The following is a 15,765-nucleotide window of genomic DNA, read 5'->3' on the forward strand; positions in this document are numbered from 1 at the left end:
TTGCTGAGGTCCTATTTCCCACATCCCCCTTAAACTTACTAGAGCAATGGTAAAATTGATTATATGACTGTGTGAAACCTTAGACGTGAATGAAGTGTTCGGCTGTATTAGAGGCACAGAGTAAACAAGAGACCATGTGCACATTGATGTTGTTCCCTTAGTCTGCGTAATCAGTGCCATATCTCTGGACTGGAAAGCCCACAGTGATAAACATGTCCACATTATTGAGGTCTTGGAACCATACTCAGTGAGCAATTAACTTTTAACATGGTGATACCAAAGTTTATCAGTCAAATCAAAACCCACTTCAGTTCCTATTGCCTGAGTCAGGAGCTCCCTCTGGTGGAAGTAACCAAATCTGTAAGCTTTTGATATCTATGCAATTGACGAGCAGATTGTCTCTCCAGCCCTGGGCTTCTCAATGTTCACAGTTTGAAAATGATTATACTTCAGGAGTTATTGTTCCAACAGGATTATCCACTCCTCTTGACTATTTCAAGGCTGGATTTTGAACTCTGTTGTGCTTTTCCTCAATGTTTCTGTGTTTGGAGAGGAGCTATCTTTCATATATCTTGCTGTTATATTTCTGGTCTGTGACAATAGACTAAGACGTAAATATAAAACAAGATGCTCTATAATGCTGGAAATCAGAGAGTAAAAAGTGAAAAATTTGTATCTAAAATGTTAGTAGGCAAGATCAGTGATGGAAGAACAGGTTTAATGATCTAAAGGAGAAATAACTGCAGATGCTGAACAGAAATAAAAAATGAAGATAGCAAGGTCAGGCAGCTTCTGCGGAGAGAGAAGCAGTTGGTATTTTTGCTCTGGGACTTTTCAGAATTGATCATAACTTTTTTGAAAAAGAGCTCCACACCTGAACTGATCACTGTTACTCTGTGAACTGCAAACACGAGGAAATCTGCAGATGCTGGAACTTCAAGCAACACACATAGAAGTTGCTGGTGAATGCAGCAGGCCAGGCAGCATCTCTAGGAAGAAGTACAGTCGACGTTTCGGGCCGAGACCCTTCGTGTGAACTGGCCTGTTTCCAACAATTTAACCTTTCCATTCGATGGGATTAGCAGCCATAAGGGATCCTCTGCTATGGCTTATTGTGAGTCTTGGGCTGCTAACCTTCCAGCACCTGTTTACACCTGTCTGCAATGTTTTCGAGCAGGACTGGATGATCAGGTGGGAGACATGGAGACATAAGAAAATGGTCTCATATCAGAAGGCCACCGGTAGGAGAGTAGGATTATAAAGAGCTGCCAGTGATGGGAATGTGGAAAGGAAGTTTGCCTCTGCTGAAGCTCATCAATTCCATGCTGAGCTTGAAGAATTAATAATGTTACTTCCAGCCTACGAGAAGTACAAGTTCGGGTATTCAAAGTTGCTTCTCTACTGCAGGAGTGACACCACCTCATATTCCATCTGGGTAGCCTCCAATCTGATGGCATGAACCGGTAATTTCTCCCTCCTCCCTCTTCTCTGTTCTTCAATTTCCTGTTCTGATCCCACTTTCACCCCTTCTCTCCTCCCCTACCCGTCACCTCCCTCTGATTTCCCCTTGTTGTAGCGTGGATGTAATCACCGGAGAGACAGAGTCACTGGTAGATACAAAGCAGATTCTTTATTCAACACAACAAGGTACAGCAGGCATCTTAGCGGATGGAGGCGCTTTCCGCAGAAAGGTCTGTTAGCTCAATGTGGGCTCGATATTTATATGCTAAACACAACGGCAATCGCTACTTAAAAAGTTATAGACAATGCTTCCTATTGAAGCTGCATACAAAATATCACACCATCCTTTCCTTCCGACACCAACATGTCTGGGTTGGTATCCACAGCCTTTAGGAATGCAAATTAAGTATACAATACATTTATATGGCATTTCCCATGCTAACATAGAAGACAATTAATATTTATAATGTATAGATAATACTGTCTTCAAAACTACAGCATCAGGTCAAACTACGGCACCAGAAGCATCTGGTATTCACACCTTTTTAGGAAGCGCATTGATGTGGACTTAATCCACAGTACTTTGTCAAATAGAAGTCTGGTGGCCAAAGTCATTTAAGTGTAAACAAATCATCTACCCAAAATAACTCACTCTAACACTCCTCCTCCTTCCCTTTGTCCCATGCTCATTCTCCTATCAAGGTTCTTAGGAATCCATTGTTCAGAGCTGCACTGTAGACTTAATCTTCAATGCATATTTCAATCTGAAGAATGATCACTGAAGTCAATATTTGCTTTAGGTCCTAACCCCAAAAACGCCCTGAAAGTCCCTCCTCTTGGCCCTCTTGGACAAAATAAGTTTGTACCAGGAAAAGGCCAACAACCTTAAGGAAGATCTACTCAAATAGGGCAGCAGAAATGCCCTGCTTTGGAACCCTTCCATATATGTGTATCTACATCTACCCTATCATCCCTAATAGCTACTTACAAAATGCTAAGCAAAAAGGTTGTTCCAGAAACTTGAACAGTCTTTAGAAATGCAGCTTTGTTCGTGCTCCTGTTGGCTCTTTCCCTGCTGGCTGGTTGCTATTCCGTGTCTTCACCCCTTCATTTTCTGGTAGACAAAACTCCTTCTTTCTAGGAGTACCAGCAAAGTAAATGTATCAGGCTCTCAGGCCCTCTTATCGATGTACACAAAGGGGGTTGGGGTGGTCTCTATTTGAATGACCGCAAGGACCTCTCTCCAGTGGCATCCCCTTCCGAACTGTCCAGCTGATCACTGGCCCGACTGCTGAAAGCACCCAGCTCATTTGTACTCACTCTCCATTCAGGCTGGGGGTGACTGCCTTCAGATGCCGTGTGCATGCCATTGAAGTTATAGAACCTGATATCTCTGCTTTAACTTAAATCCCTCCCCATCTATTTTCCTCAATATTTTTTCTTTTCTATTCTATGCTATTCAACTAATCATTGACTTTCAGCAACCAGCCTTAATTACAGAGTACCATTTTCAATACACTTTAGCATGCTATTCACGGGTTTCTGGCGTGCCCTCAGTGTCTTCTGCCTTTGAGTCTGCTGTGCGTGTGTTCCCATCAACTATGGTCAGGCCTGGTGTGGCCTTCTGTTCATCTCTTAGGTTCTCTGTAACTACACAGTTACTGGGTACACTTGATCTCCCACTCTGCCTGTGGGGCAAACAAGAAAGTTTAACCTGAGTCTAGCGTTTCCACAGACTGCCTCACTGAGTCTGTACACAGTCATTTGTTAAAAGTACCATCTGTGGTCCTAACCATCTGGGAGTAAACCCTGTGCTTTCAGGCTGCACCCTCACCATGACCTGGTCACTCAGCTGTGGGAGGACTATCTCCTTTCCTTCTGGCTCTCTCTGATTAGCAGTATGCTGCTGTTGTTTTGCTCGGTCCTTCAATGCTTTAAGTCAGTTACAAATGTCTTTCCCTTGCGGGGTCATTCTATCCCTGTAAGCCCCAGGCTCACTGCAACCCATAACTACCCTATAAGGGAGTTGCATTGCTTGCCCCATCAATAATTCGTAGGGGCTGAAACCCAATATGCCGTTTGTGGTTGCTCACAATTTCATCAGGATTCCTGGTAATACATCAACCCATGTCTTTCCCATCTCAGCTACAACTTTGGCTAAGATGTTCTTGATTGTGCAGTTCATTCTTTCTACCATTCCTGAACTCTGAGGGTGGTGGGGTATGTGGAACCGTTGTCGAATTCCTCACAGTCGGCACATTTTCTTCATCACTTTCCCTGTGAAATGTGCTCCCTGATCCGAGTCCACCTGGACTGGGGTTCCCCACCTTGGGAGAAACTCCTGAACTAGGATCCATGCAGCAGTGCTGGCAGTGCAGTCCCTTGTTGGGAAAGCCTCTACCCACCGGGTGAAGTGATCCACAATTCCTAGACTGTAGCTTTTCCCCTTGCTTTTTGGCAGAGGCTCCATGAAGTCTATCTGGAAGTTTCCCAGGGTCCCCTCGGCAGTGGCTGATCTGCCAGCTGTAGCTTTATGCCCTGACCAGGGTTATACTGGGCACAAATGATACAATGTGGCAGAATTTCTCAACATCCCCGCCCATTCCTGGCCACCACCAGTCCTGCCGGAGGGTCATGATCAAGCTCTGTCTTCCCTGATGTCTCACCCCATGATATAACTTCAGTAGTATCTGCCTAATACATGGTGGGGCCACCACAACCCCTTCCTCCCCGTGTGTCCAGCACCCATCTGGTCCCTCCTTTGCTCCTTTTCTCCTTCATTTCTCATTCTCTTCTGCCTCTACCTCTTCATATAATTTTAAACTGGCTTCTGTCATTTCCTCCTGCACACTTGCAATTTCAATTGCCTCTTGTTCCTCCGCTGCCTTCTTCACACTGGCATCTGCCCACTCATTTCCTTTCTGCTCCTCACTCTCCCCTTTCTGGTGAGCTTTTGCTTTAGTTACTGCCACCTCTGTTGTCAGACTCACTGCTTCCAGCAGTTGTTGTTTTAGGTGCCCGTGCTGAATACCTGCTCCTGATAAGGTTTCAGATCCTCATCGTGCCCACACTATCAGATAATCATGTACCACCCCGAAGGCGTACCAGCTGTCTGTATATATATTTGCCCGTCTGCCTTTACTGCAACTCAGTGTTTCTATCAGGGCCACAGTTCCGCTTCCCAGTCTGAACAACCGCTTGGCAGTGCTCCTGAAGCTAATTCTTCACCTGTTTCCTTCACCATGCCCCACTTAGTCCGTGGCTTCCCATCTACGTACCTCCAAGACCCACCTATAAAAATTTCCTCTGCTTCCCTTTCCGGAAGTGTTTCCTTCACACCAATATATTCTTCCTGCTCTATTTCCATTTGGCACTCGTGTGTATCCCTCTCTGTTAGGGTGCTGCTTGCGGGGTTCATCCCAGTGTCCCTAACTATCGTTACTGACTTGTCTTTCCAGATGAGAACCACCTCCCAAGCTGCCCTTCTGCTGTTGGTGACTGCTCTCAGCCTCCCTGTGGTCAGGAGCTCTACAATGGTATAGGGTGTGTGTGGAATGAGCTCTCCCACCATAACAACTGGTTTGCTTACTCCCACTGCCCATACAACACAGTCTAAAACTGCTACACAGTGGGGAAGTCCTGCTGCAATGGGAGTCTGTTTCGTTGAATAATATGCCACTGGTCTTTTTTTGTCCCCATGGTCCTGCACCACTCGTGCATTGTAACATACTCCCTTATTGCTGCAGTATAGGCGAAAGGGGCCACATCCGGTAATCCTAGAGATCAGGGCTTTCTTAATATCTGGAAAAGCCTTTTCCTCATCTGGCTTCTCTCCTTTAATCAAGGCCTGTATCGGGGCCACTAGTGCTGAGAACCCTGGTATGAAATTACAGCAGTAATTAAATAGACCCTTTACCTTCCTCACTCCCCTTACCTTTGCTGAGCGGGTCGTGAAGCTGATTGCTGAACGTCTGTCATCTGTCATGTCCTTCCTCCCCTGGGAAATGGTGTAGCCTATGAGCCCTGTGTGGACAGATTTTAAACCCATCATCTTGCAGTATCTCTAGAACACTGGCTATCACCTCTAAATGACCAGCTTCATCTTCTGAAGCAATTGGTAGATCATCTACATATTGTAAGATGGTCGACCAGTAGGGCATTAGAGTGAGCTTTTCCAAAGTCTGCAGTATGACCTGGCTGGGCTATTGCGGAATCCCTGGGGGAGTCTGGCCCACGTATGCTGCTGCCCATCCAGGATGAAGGCAAATCGGTCTTGGGACTCAGGTACTAAGGGGAGCCCCCAGAATCTATTAGCGATATCCAGGACTGATAAAACATTATGTTCTGGAGACAAGCCATTCAGTATTGTTGCAGGGCTCGCCACAGTGGGATGCAATCTCGGCGTGGTCTTATGAAGAGCAGTATAGTCTATTGTTGAGTCTATTGTTCTCCTTTCTTTTAAGTGGGTTTATCTTTATTCCACCACAATCTTGCTTGTGTCTCACCCACACTGCTGGGAACAGCTGACGAAGTAACCCATAGACACTACCCTGACTCTACTGTCTCATGGTCTGGGCAGTTTTTGCTATGCTGGCTAGGTTGTGTACTTTATTGCTTGTATGTGTTTGCTGCCCCTGACTTACCCATATCATTTCACCCTTTCCTAAATCTATGATGGCCCCTGCTTCTCTTAGGATACGTATTCCAAGGATAGCACCCTCTTTATTTGGACAGACCCAGCAATACACTGGAAGTTGCACTCTGCCGATTTCAAGTATCTGCAACTCACTTCTTTCTGCTTTCACTGCTTCCCCACCCCGCGCACACACGTAATATAAATAGCATGCCTGGTTGTTAGCAAGGGAAGGTCAATTATCAATACTGATGTCCCCTGTGCCAATTAACATATCGCACTGCTAGTCCCCTAACAATGCTTTGTGTACATCTGTGGGTCACCAGCGCTGGCACTGGGGGCCGCCACTAGATATTTTGCTGACCTAGAAGCTGCCTTCACCAGCCCTATAATCTGATCAGCAGGCAGATTGAACAAACTGGGCGCTGATGGGGTGAGAGATTACGTGTCTGCCATAACTTCTGCCTGTTCCCCCCCCCCCCAACTCTATTTTGGACACTGCCTCCAACCATGTCCCGACAGGGCACAGCTGTAGCTTATCGACTTCTTTACTGTTTATGCCTGGTCTGACAGTCCTTTGCTAAGTGCCCTAGTTGCTGACACACAAAGCAAAGCCTCTGTGATGCTATAGCAGCTGCATCCACTAGAGCCATGTTACAATTTCTTTTGCATTTTCTTTGGTCTATCTCACTGGCCTGTGAAACAATTGCAGAGTAGGTCAATCCTATCACTATCCCTAAATCTAAAACTTCCTATAGGGCTGAGTTCAGGCTTCCTTCATCATTTTCAGGGAAACTAGGTTGTCTCTCCCTGAATTATCTAATCTTGAATACTCCTCGTACACTGGATATTTATGTTCTGGAAGTCCTTGGCTGTCTCATCAGCTCCTTGAACTATTATCGTTCCCCAGTTATTCTCAGCTACCCCAGTAGCTGCCTCACTTCCCCTTTAAAAGAGTGGTATCTTTCTTCATTGCTGGCACTCCCAGTAGTTGCCCTGTACCATCCCGCACTCTCTGGGCCATACTGCTCCAAATATTCCTCGGGCACTTCGCTTTTTACCAATGTATGTATATTTTTAGGGTGCATCTGGTGAATTTCAACCATTTCCTCGAGCTTGCATCAGAATTCTGAATTCCCACATGTGACTTAAGTGAGGGCAACTCTGATAATGCCCTGTTTCTCCCTGGGGGTGAAAAGCTTATGAATGGTCGTAATCAAGGTCAAGGGCAGGCTCGGATCATTGGGGTTCTCGATCTGATGTTTGCCTGACCTCAAAAGCTGCCATCCTGACAGATATATCTGGGCAGAACCTCTCCCTGAAATATCTCCACACTACACAAAATATAAATGACGGCTACCAGTTGAGCAGCGCAAACTTAAAACCGCAGAGTATATGCTCCGCAATCGGCCACATCTGTGCACCAGAGCTCATGATGCCTGTTGTATTCCTTTGCATCACACTCGCAAAACGTGTAAGCTAAAATGCAGCTCCCAGAACGAGTATGCACGCCCCCACTGGTATCCCGCACCTTCAATACCCTTCGCAACTGGTGGCCCTGTCTCACCAAATTAACACACAAGGTTTCGTCTCTTAAATAAACACACATGCACGTGCACACACTGCTTTTATATCTATCAATTCAGCTCTCCATGTTTGCTATACCTCGCATTCCCGTGTGCCACCGGCCCAAACAGATCCAAGTGTAAATGCTAATTTAAAAAACACTCACCTACTTAGACTGCTAAGATCACTGGCCACACAATGGGTCACAAGAAGGTATCCCATTCCTGAACGAAATGTTGTTTTGTGAATGAAGTCACCAGAGAAAAGTACTAGTAGTTATGAAGCAGCCTCTTTATTCGACAAAACAGGATACAGAAGGTATCATATTGAGACCCTTTGTGGAAAAGGTCTGCTTGGCCCAGCTCTACACAACATTTTATGTCCCAAAAATCAAAGAAAAATTCAGGACAATTCAAACAAATCCATATTTACAATGCTTTCTTTCAATTACACACCATAATTCCGTATTTATAATGCTTTCTTTGACCTACACACCACAATTCCATATTTACAATACTTCCCTTGAACACACCACTTTCACACCTCCCTCGTTCGCACCCATGCTACAGACATCCAAATACACACAAATAATGAACTTAAATCAGCAGTGTGTGATCTTCTGCTTAACTGTTGTCTTCCAAAGAGCTTGGTTCAAGGTTCTTAGGAACCCATTGCTCAGAGTTGCATTTTAGAGTTAATCTTCAATGCACATTCAGATCTGAAGGTTGGACACGGAAGTCAATAGCCAATGTCCTGACCCCCAAAACAGCCTAACACATGGTTGTGCCCTCGACGCCTCAGTGAGAGAGAAGCAATGGAGTCAATCATTGGCTCGTTACCCATCTCCAGGCTACCAGACCTCCAGACCATACACTCTGCTCTAAACCTCATCAAACTCCCTTGGAGTCAGCAAAGCACAAGATCACTCAATCAGCCTCAAAATACACCATCACAGGTTCCCATTGCACATAGTTTAGTAGTAGAATCTTATCTGAAAGAAGCAGTGAAAGAAGGAAAAGAAATATTCTGGTTTCTTCCCCCGTCCTTTCAAGCACTGTTGAAAGGTCCTGACCTGAAATGTTAACTGCTAATTCCCCCCAAAGACACTGCCTGACCTGTTGAGTTCCTCCAGCATTTTGTCTGTTGGTCTGTTTTGAATTCCTCCGGATGTTCTGCAACTCTTGATGAGCATTAGTTTCAGGTTAAAATAGGGTTACGTGCTCTGCTAACACTGGACGCATTTCCAAGCAATTGAAGACTGGCTGCATGCAGTCCCCCTGACAGAAGATCGTTTTTATGGGGGGATCACAAGAATATTGCTGGTATTGCTTTTGTTTTTGCAGGGCAGATATGATTCCAATCAAGCCATCAGAGTTATGATACAGCACAACATCCAGAGCATGCTAACCAAAGTGAATGTGTGCAGTGCTGCTATCTTTCTGCACATGCTGCAACCATTAGTGCAATTGGCTTCAAAATGCTTTGAGCACTCATTGGAATACTGATCTGATTTCAAGAGCCTATTGCTTCAAATGTAACAGTGCCCTAACAAAATGCCACACACTTTAAAATGCTATGAAAGGCAATGCGAGTAAACTCTGTCACCAATTATTTCTGTGCTTTACACTTTAAAATGTCATCCATGTTCAGCCCTCCAGTGAGAAATGGGGAATACTGGTTTGAAAGGCACTAGTTTGTGTACAGAGCATCAAAAAATACACTGACATTTAAGTTTTTTTTATCTTGTTTATTTGTTTCAAGTAACAACATTACTTGGGCTGAAGTAGTGCATCCATATCTCAGAACCCTTAACTCTGCAGAGATTTACTAGAAACACAGCCCATCAGGCTTATTGCGTAGGTTCTGTGTGGCCCAGAGTTTCCCAGCTTAACCTTGGTATTTCTGAAGCCCAGTGTAATCCTGTTCAATGCTCACTGTCAATCCCACCCAACATAATAAAGAAAGTTTTATATTTTATTGAGCCAAAAAAGGGAGTAAGAATTATAAAAGGAAACATTATTTGTCTGAATTGGTATATGGTCCAAAATATTACAAGAGATGTCATTCATGGTGCCTCACAGTTCTCCCTTGTCTTGTACACTGAAACCGCTGGCCAGATGCAGCTGTTATTTGGTGACATAGTGAGCCCTCTCTCTCTCTTTCCTGACACAGACTGTGTGCATCTTTGCCTATTCACTAGGCACAGGTGATGGGTACAGCACAGCAATGAGAAGTACGGTATGTGGATAATTTCCCTTTGAATGTTTAGAATGAAGCAACAAGTCAGAGTACATTTTCCTTTGCTGCGATATATTGCAACGATCATAACTAAAGTGTTCCTTTATCCATTCATTCCCATGAAAAGATATATTCTATGGGGACAATCATAACTAAAATGCTCCCTTTATTCATTCATTCCTCTGAAAAGATGAAAGTTTTCCATAGGTCACTACCTTCAGTGCCATGGGCTAACCCATTAATGTGCTTAATTGCATGCTTTATCAAAAACACTTTGCACTCAATTAAAACTGAATTACACAGTGACTGGTTACTTCACTATCTAGGGGAACATTGGATGCTGATAATATTGAATGTGTCCCATTGTATCTCCTTGGTGATCGTCTGAATTCTCCCACACTCAGATGAAATAATGTTATTCCTGATGTTTGAGATATGTACAGTATTTTAAAAGATTAGGTGAATATATTGAATTGTGCCTACTCTTCCTTCTTTGGCAATTGTTGTTGTCATTTTGTCTCTCTGTATGGGCTGCAGATTTATACAAGGATTGCCTACTGTTCTTTATCAATGTGAAACTTGGATGATTTTCTAACCTCACCTGAAGAGTTCGGGGTGCGTGCCTTTGAAAAATGTTCTGCATTGAGTATACGAGGGGTGATTGATAAATTTGTGGCCTAAGGAGTCAATTTTAGAAAACCTAGCACATTTATTTTTCAACATAGTCCCCTCCTACCTGTACAAACATAGTCCAGCAGTCATGGAGCATACGGATCCCTTCTTTGTTGAAGTGGTCCACAGCAGGGGTGATTGATAAGTTTGTGGCCTAAGGTAGAAGGAGATGAGTTATTAACTTCAAACTCTCTGCATTATCACTCAAAGAGTTGAACTGCACGTGCATGTAACGAGAGCGTCTTGGGCCTCCAAGTAGTCCACAGAAGGGGTGATTGATAAGTTTGTGGCCTAAGGTAGAAGGAGATGAGTTATACAGCTGTCATTACATGCACGTCCAGTTCAACTCTTTGAGTGATTATGCAGAAAGTTTGAAGTTAATAACTCATCTCCTTCTACTTTAGGCCACGAACTTATCAATCACCCCTCGTACTTTGGATCATATTCCAGTTCAGAAAAATAATGGTTCCCTTTATAGTTTTAACTTCCTGTTGCATGAAATATTATTATACTAGGTAGGATTGATACCAAGCATTGGACTATATACTCTGAGGATAAAATCACCAATCACTCAAGGGTTGAAAAGTGCTAAGCTCAGCTAAGCCGTGAAGTTTTGGGGTATGTGGATCCCTAGTAATGGACTCTGCTCCCAATGAAACATTTTAATAAATACATTTTATAAATAATGTTATCACACCAGCAGTTTTGTTCAACTTTTGAAATGTAAATTGCAGCCCAACTTATTACTATTAATAATGACCTTTGTGGCATCAATTCTGTTGAATTAAGACTTGGCGAAAAAAGCCTGACTCAGGTTTTCAGCTCTAAGACCAGGTTTGGTAAAGGAATTAATGGCAGTAAAGGAAGTGCTACAACAGCACTATTTTTCTTTTGCACAATACGTATAAAATTTAATCCCCCTTCTCCAATAAAAGTTAGGTATTGTATATCCTGTTTGTGGCCTTGACTATATTATCTGTCTTTCTTGCTCTCTTTTGGACACCAGACTAGAACAATGCAAAAATCCTGCTGTTCCTCTACACTACCTTGCAGTCAAGTGAAGCAATTTTCTTTTATTGTATATTTGTTTGTCAACTTTACCCTCCTAATGCATCACCTCACACATCTCTGGATGGAATTTCATTTGTCATTTTTATGTACACTTTATTTATTTATTGAGATACAGTGAGGAATAGGCCTTTCGAGCTGCACCACCCAGCAAACCTTCGATTTAATCCTAGCCTGATCATGGGACAATTTACAATGACCAAATAACCTGCCAACTGGTACGTGGGAGGAAACCAGAGCACCAGGGAAAACCATGCAGTCATGGGAGGAACGATAAAAGTCCCTACTGGAATTGAACACGGTTACTGGTACTGTAAAGCGTTACGCTAACCATTACATTACCACGCATCCATAGGCTTCATTCCTATGTCAAAATGTTCTTCTTCACAATCAATAATGTTGCCAAATTTGGTATAGTGAGTATGCTCCCCAAACATGGCACCTCTGTTTAAGCTCACGTTATTGATAAGCACTCAGTGGCCACTTTATTAGGTACAGGAGTACCACACCACCACTGCTGTAACATGTGCTTTTTCAGTTACTGTTGTCTTCCTGTCAGATTGAACCAGCCTGGCTATTCTCATTTAACTTCTAACCTCTCTCATTAACAAGGTATTATTGCTCACAGAAATGACACTCACTGGATCTCCATGTCATTTAATTTCCATTTTATTTTAACCTTTGCACCTTCTATATTCTTCAGGCTTTTTGCTGCATTGTTTTCTCATTATTTAATATAAACCTCATTGACAAGGCATTATTGCCCACAGAACTGACACCCACTGAATATTTTTATTTGTTTTCCACATCTTTCTCTGTGAACTCTACAGACTGCTGTGTGTGAACATCCCAGGAGATCAGCAGTTTCTAAAATACTCAAACCACTCTGTCTGTCACCAACAATCACGCCACAGTTAAAGACACTTTCCCACTTCTTCCCATTCTGATGTTTGGTCTGAACAACAACTGAAACTTTGACCATGTCTGCACTGAGTGGCTGCCACAGGATTGGCTGATTAGACACGACTGGCTGATTAGATATTTGCTTTAATGAGTAGGTGTACAGGTATACTAACTAAAGGAGCAATGAGTATATACCACAAAAAGCAAGGGACCTGATAGCAAGCTCGGTAGGCTCCGCTGCACACCTCCTTGTGACATTAAAATTCCTACCAACTGTTAACCTTTGTGTTCTCTCATAAAGCCCATTTTTAATCCAACTGGACACTTTTCATGCAATTTCCAAAAGGTTTTACTTTCCTGATCGGTATAATATCTGGAACTTCAATATAACACTTCTACTGGAATCCATCAAATGATCAGAAGACATTGGCTCCTTTTCACCTAAACTTTTGAAAAAAAAAAATTCAACCAGGTTTATGAGACATGGTTTTCCTTAAAAAATCCATGCTGAATGCTATTGATCAATCTTCTTTTCTTTTTAAATCTTTTTATTGAATAAGTATACAAAAAGGTAAGCCATATAAACATTAATACAATGTTAAAATATAATAAAATTCCAGAAGGTATCAATACCAAAAAAAAATACTACAAACAATGTAATTTAAACATAAGAAACCAAGATAACATAATAGTATACTAAATTTTATATATATCAATAGAAAAAAAGAAAAAAAAAACCCCAAAAAAAACCCACCGTGCAACTAACTAAAAGCAAAGCAAAGCAATGGGCTAACTTGAAACCAAACAGAGTTAAACTTAAAATCACGTCCTCAATCCCGACCTCCATTAAAAACAGTGAAAAAAAAACAAGAAGGGTATATATTACATTAAATGAAAATATCGAATAAAAGGTCCCCAAATCTGTTCAAATTTAAATGAAGAATCATAAAGGTTACTTCTAATTTTCTCCAGATTCAAACATAAAATCGTCTGAGAGAACCAAAAAAAGGTAGTTGGAGCATTAAGCTCTTTCCAATGTTGTAAAATACATCTTTTCGCCATTAAAGTAAGAAATGCAATCATTCTACGGGCTGAAGGGGAAAGATTACTAGAAATTTTAGGTAGTCCAAAGATAGCAGTAATAGGGTGAGGAGAGATATCTATATTTAATACCTTAGAAATAATATTAAAAATATCTCTCCAAAAAGTTTCCAAAGTAGGGCAAGACCAAAACATATGAGTTAAAGAGGCTATCTGCCCCGAACATCTATCACAAAAAGGATTAATATGCGAGTAAAAACGCGCTAACTTATCTTTGGACATATGTGCTCTATGAACCACTTTAAATTGAATTAGGGAATGTTTAGCACAAATAGAGGAAGTATTAACAAGATCAATCTTCTCAAAGTGCTGAGATCTGCCAACTCTTTGAATTTCTTCCAGTGATTTGTCTACTATCAATACAGGATGGTCAGGCTATCTCCCTCCCCTTTTTCAAACAATGTCATCACTTCAACAGTCTTGTCCTCCGGCATTGTGTCAACATGGATTAGAAAATAGAAATCGGAGCCAATACTATTTCTTCCTTTTCCCTTGCCTCTTAATGGTCTAAGCTCCATTTAATCTGAATCTGGTGATTTTCTCAATTTTTCTAAAAATGCTGATCCCTTTTAACGCTTTTCTATGTGTGTTTTACATTCACAATCCTTTGCGTTTTTCTTTCTCAATGGCAAATACTTTGAATTATTTATATCTTCTTTTGCACTCAGGCTAATAGATTTCTTTATTCTTTTCATTAAGGATTTTGGGATTTTCCTTAATTTTACCTGCTTGTATTTTTCATTCCTCATCTTTAGGTTTGTAATTTTCCATTTTATTTTAACCTTTGCAGCTTCCTTACTCCTTGGGCTCTTTGCAGGGGTGTTTTCTCAGTATTTAAAATGTGCTTCTCTTGTTTTACATTATTTACTTATTGACATACAGCGCAGAACAGGCCTTTCCCACCCTTCGAGCCAATCCACGCAGCGATTCCCCAATTTAACCTAGCCTAATTACAGGACAATTTACAATGAACAATTAACCTACTAACTGGTGCGCCTTTGAACTGTGGGAGAAAACTGGAGCACCCGGAGGAATCCCGTGCAGTCACAGGAAGGACATGCAAACTCCTAACAGGAAAAGGTGGGAATTGAACCCACATTGCTGGTATTGTGAAGCATTGCACAAACCACTACGTTGCATTTACCTTATATTTTCCTCAACATCCAAGGGGTCCAGATTTTTGAATGACTATAGTCGATATTTATGAATAATTAATTTGCTATTTATGAATAATTCTATTGATTTACCTTCAAGTAAGTTATTTCTGGACTAGTTGTCACAGGAGTGATTAAACTTTCCTTCAAGCCCACCAGAAAATTTTAACTCCTGCTCCATCCTTGCCCCTTTCCATAACTATGGAACTTGTAATTTAATTATGCTCAGTTACTCAAATATTCTCCCTCTGCAACCATTAGTCTCTCACTTGCCCCAGTTTATTTCCTGAAACTAGATCCATGACAGCAGATTGAGTTCAAGATTGTTTAATATAATTTCCAATGCACAAGTGTAAAGGAGAATGAAAAGCAGGGGTTCCCAGCTGTTTTTATGCCATGGAGTCTTGCCATTAACTGAGCGGTCTGTGGACCCCAGGTTGGAAACCCCTGTTACTCTGGATCTGATGCAGTGCACAAAAAAACCACTAAGATAAAGAATGCAATAATAAAAAACACAATAAATATAAATAGATAAGATAGCTAATATACACAGCTTGAATGTATGTCCATAAAGTAACATTAGGCACAGGAATGCTTGTACATAAAGTGACTGACATAATGTTGGTGAATTAGGCACCAGCCACCATCTTCTCATCCCTCTTCAGTGAATTCACACTTAGAAATGTCTGAGTTTCAGACACTGAACTGTGCTCTGTGCATCCACCTTCTGCTTGCCCCTGGGAGTGGAAGGACTGGGCCCAGATAAAGGAAACCCGTATGTCTACTTTGAATCACAGTCTCTGTGGACACATTAGTGGCAGTGACCCAATCAATTAGTAAAACAAGGTAGAACTTAACCTTGAATTGAAGAATGGTTGATAATTACATTTCATACAATCCATGAATGTGTGGAATTGAGAAACAAGTCCTTGAATTAACAATACTATACATGCAGAAGGTATAAACACA

The 15,765-nt window shown here is 42.0% G+C and overlaps 1 long non-coding RNA gene across 2 annotated transcripts in view; it reads right to left on the bottom strand.

The window, feature by feature from the left end:
* Positions 1-10,655: 10,655 nt before the first annotated feature.
* The window catches only part of LOC134354720 (uncharacterized), a 173,770-nt gene continuing 168,660 nt past the window's right edge, over positions 10,656-15,765 (bottom strand). Inside the window, exon 6 of one of the 2 annotated variants that reach the window (XR_010019884.1) lies at positions 10,656-10,724. This is a non-coding gene — a long non-coding RNA (uncharacterized LOC134354720). Of the gene's footprint in view, positions 10,725-10,808; positions 10,862-15,765 lie in introns of those variants that run through there. The other variant, XR_010019882.1, reaches the window with a different exon arrangement.

The sequence above is a fragment of the Mobula hypostoma genome, chromosome 12 (genome assembly GCF_963921235.1).
Source record: "Mobula hypostoma chromosome 12, sMobHyp1.1, whole genome shotgun sequence".
NCBI lineage: Eukaryota > Metazoa > Chordata > Chondrichthyes > Myliobatiformes > Myliobatidae > Mobula > Mobula hypostoma.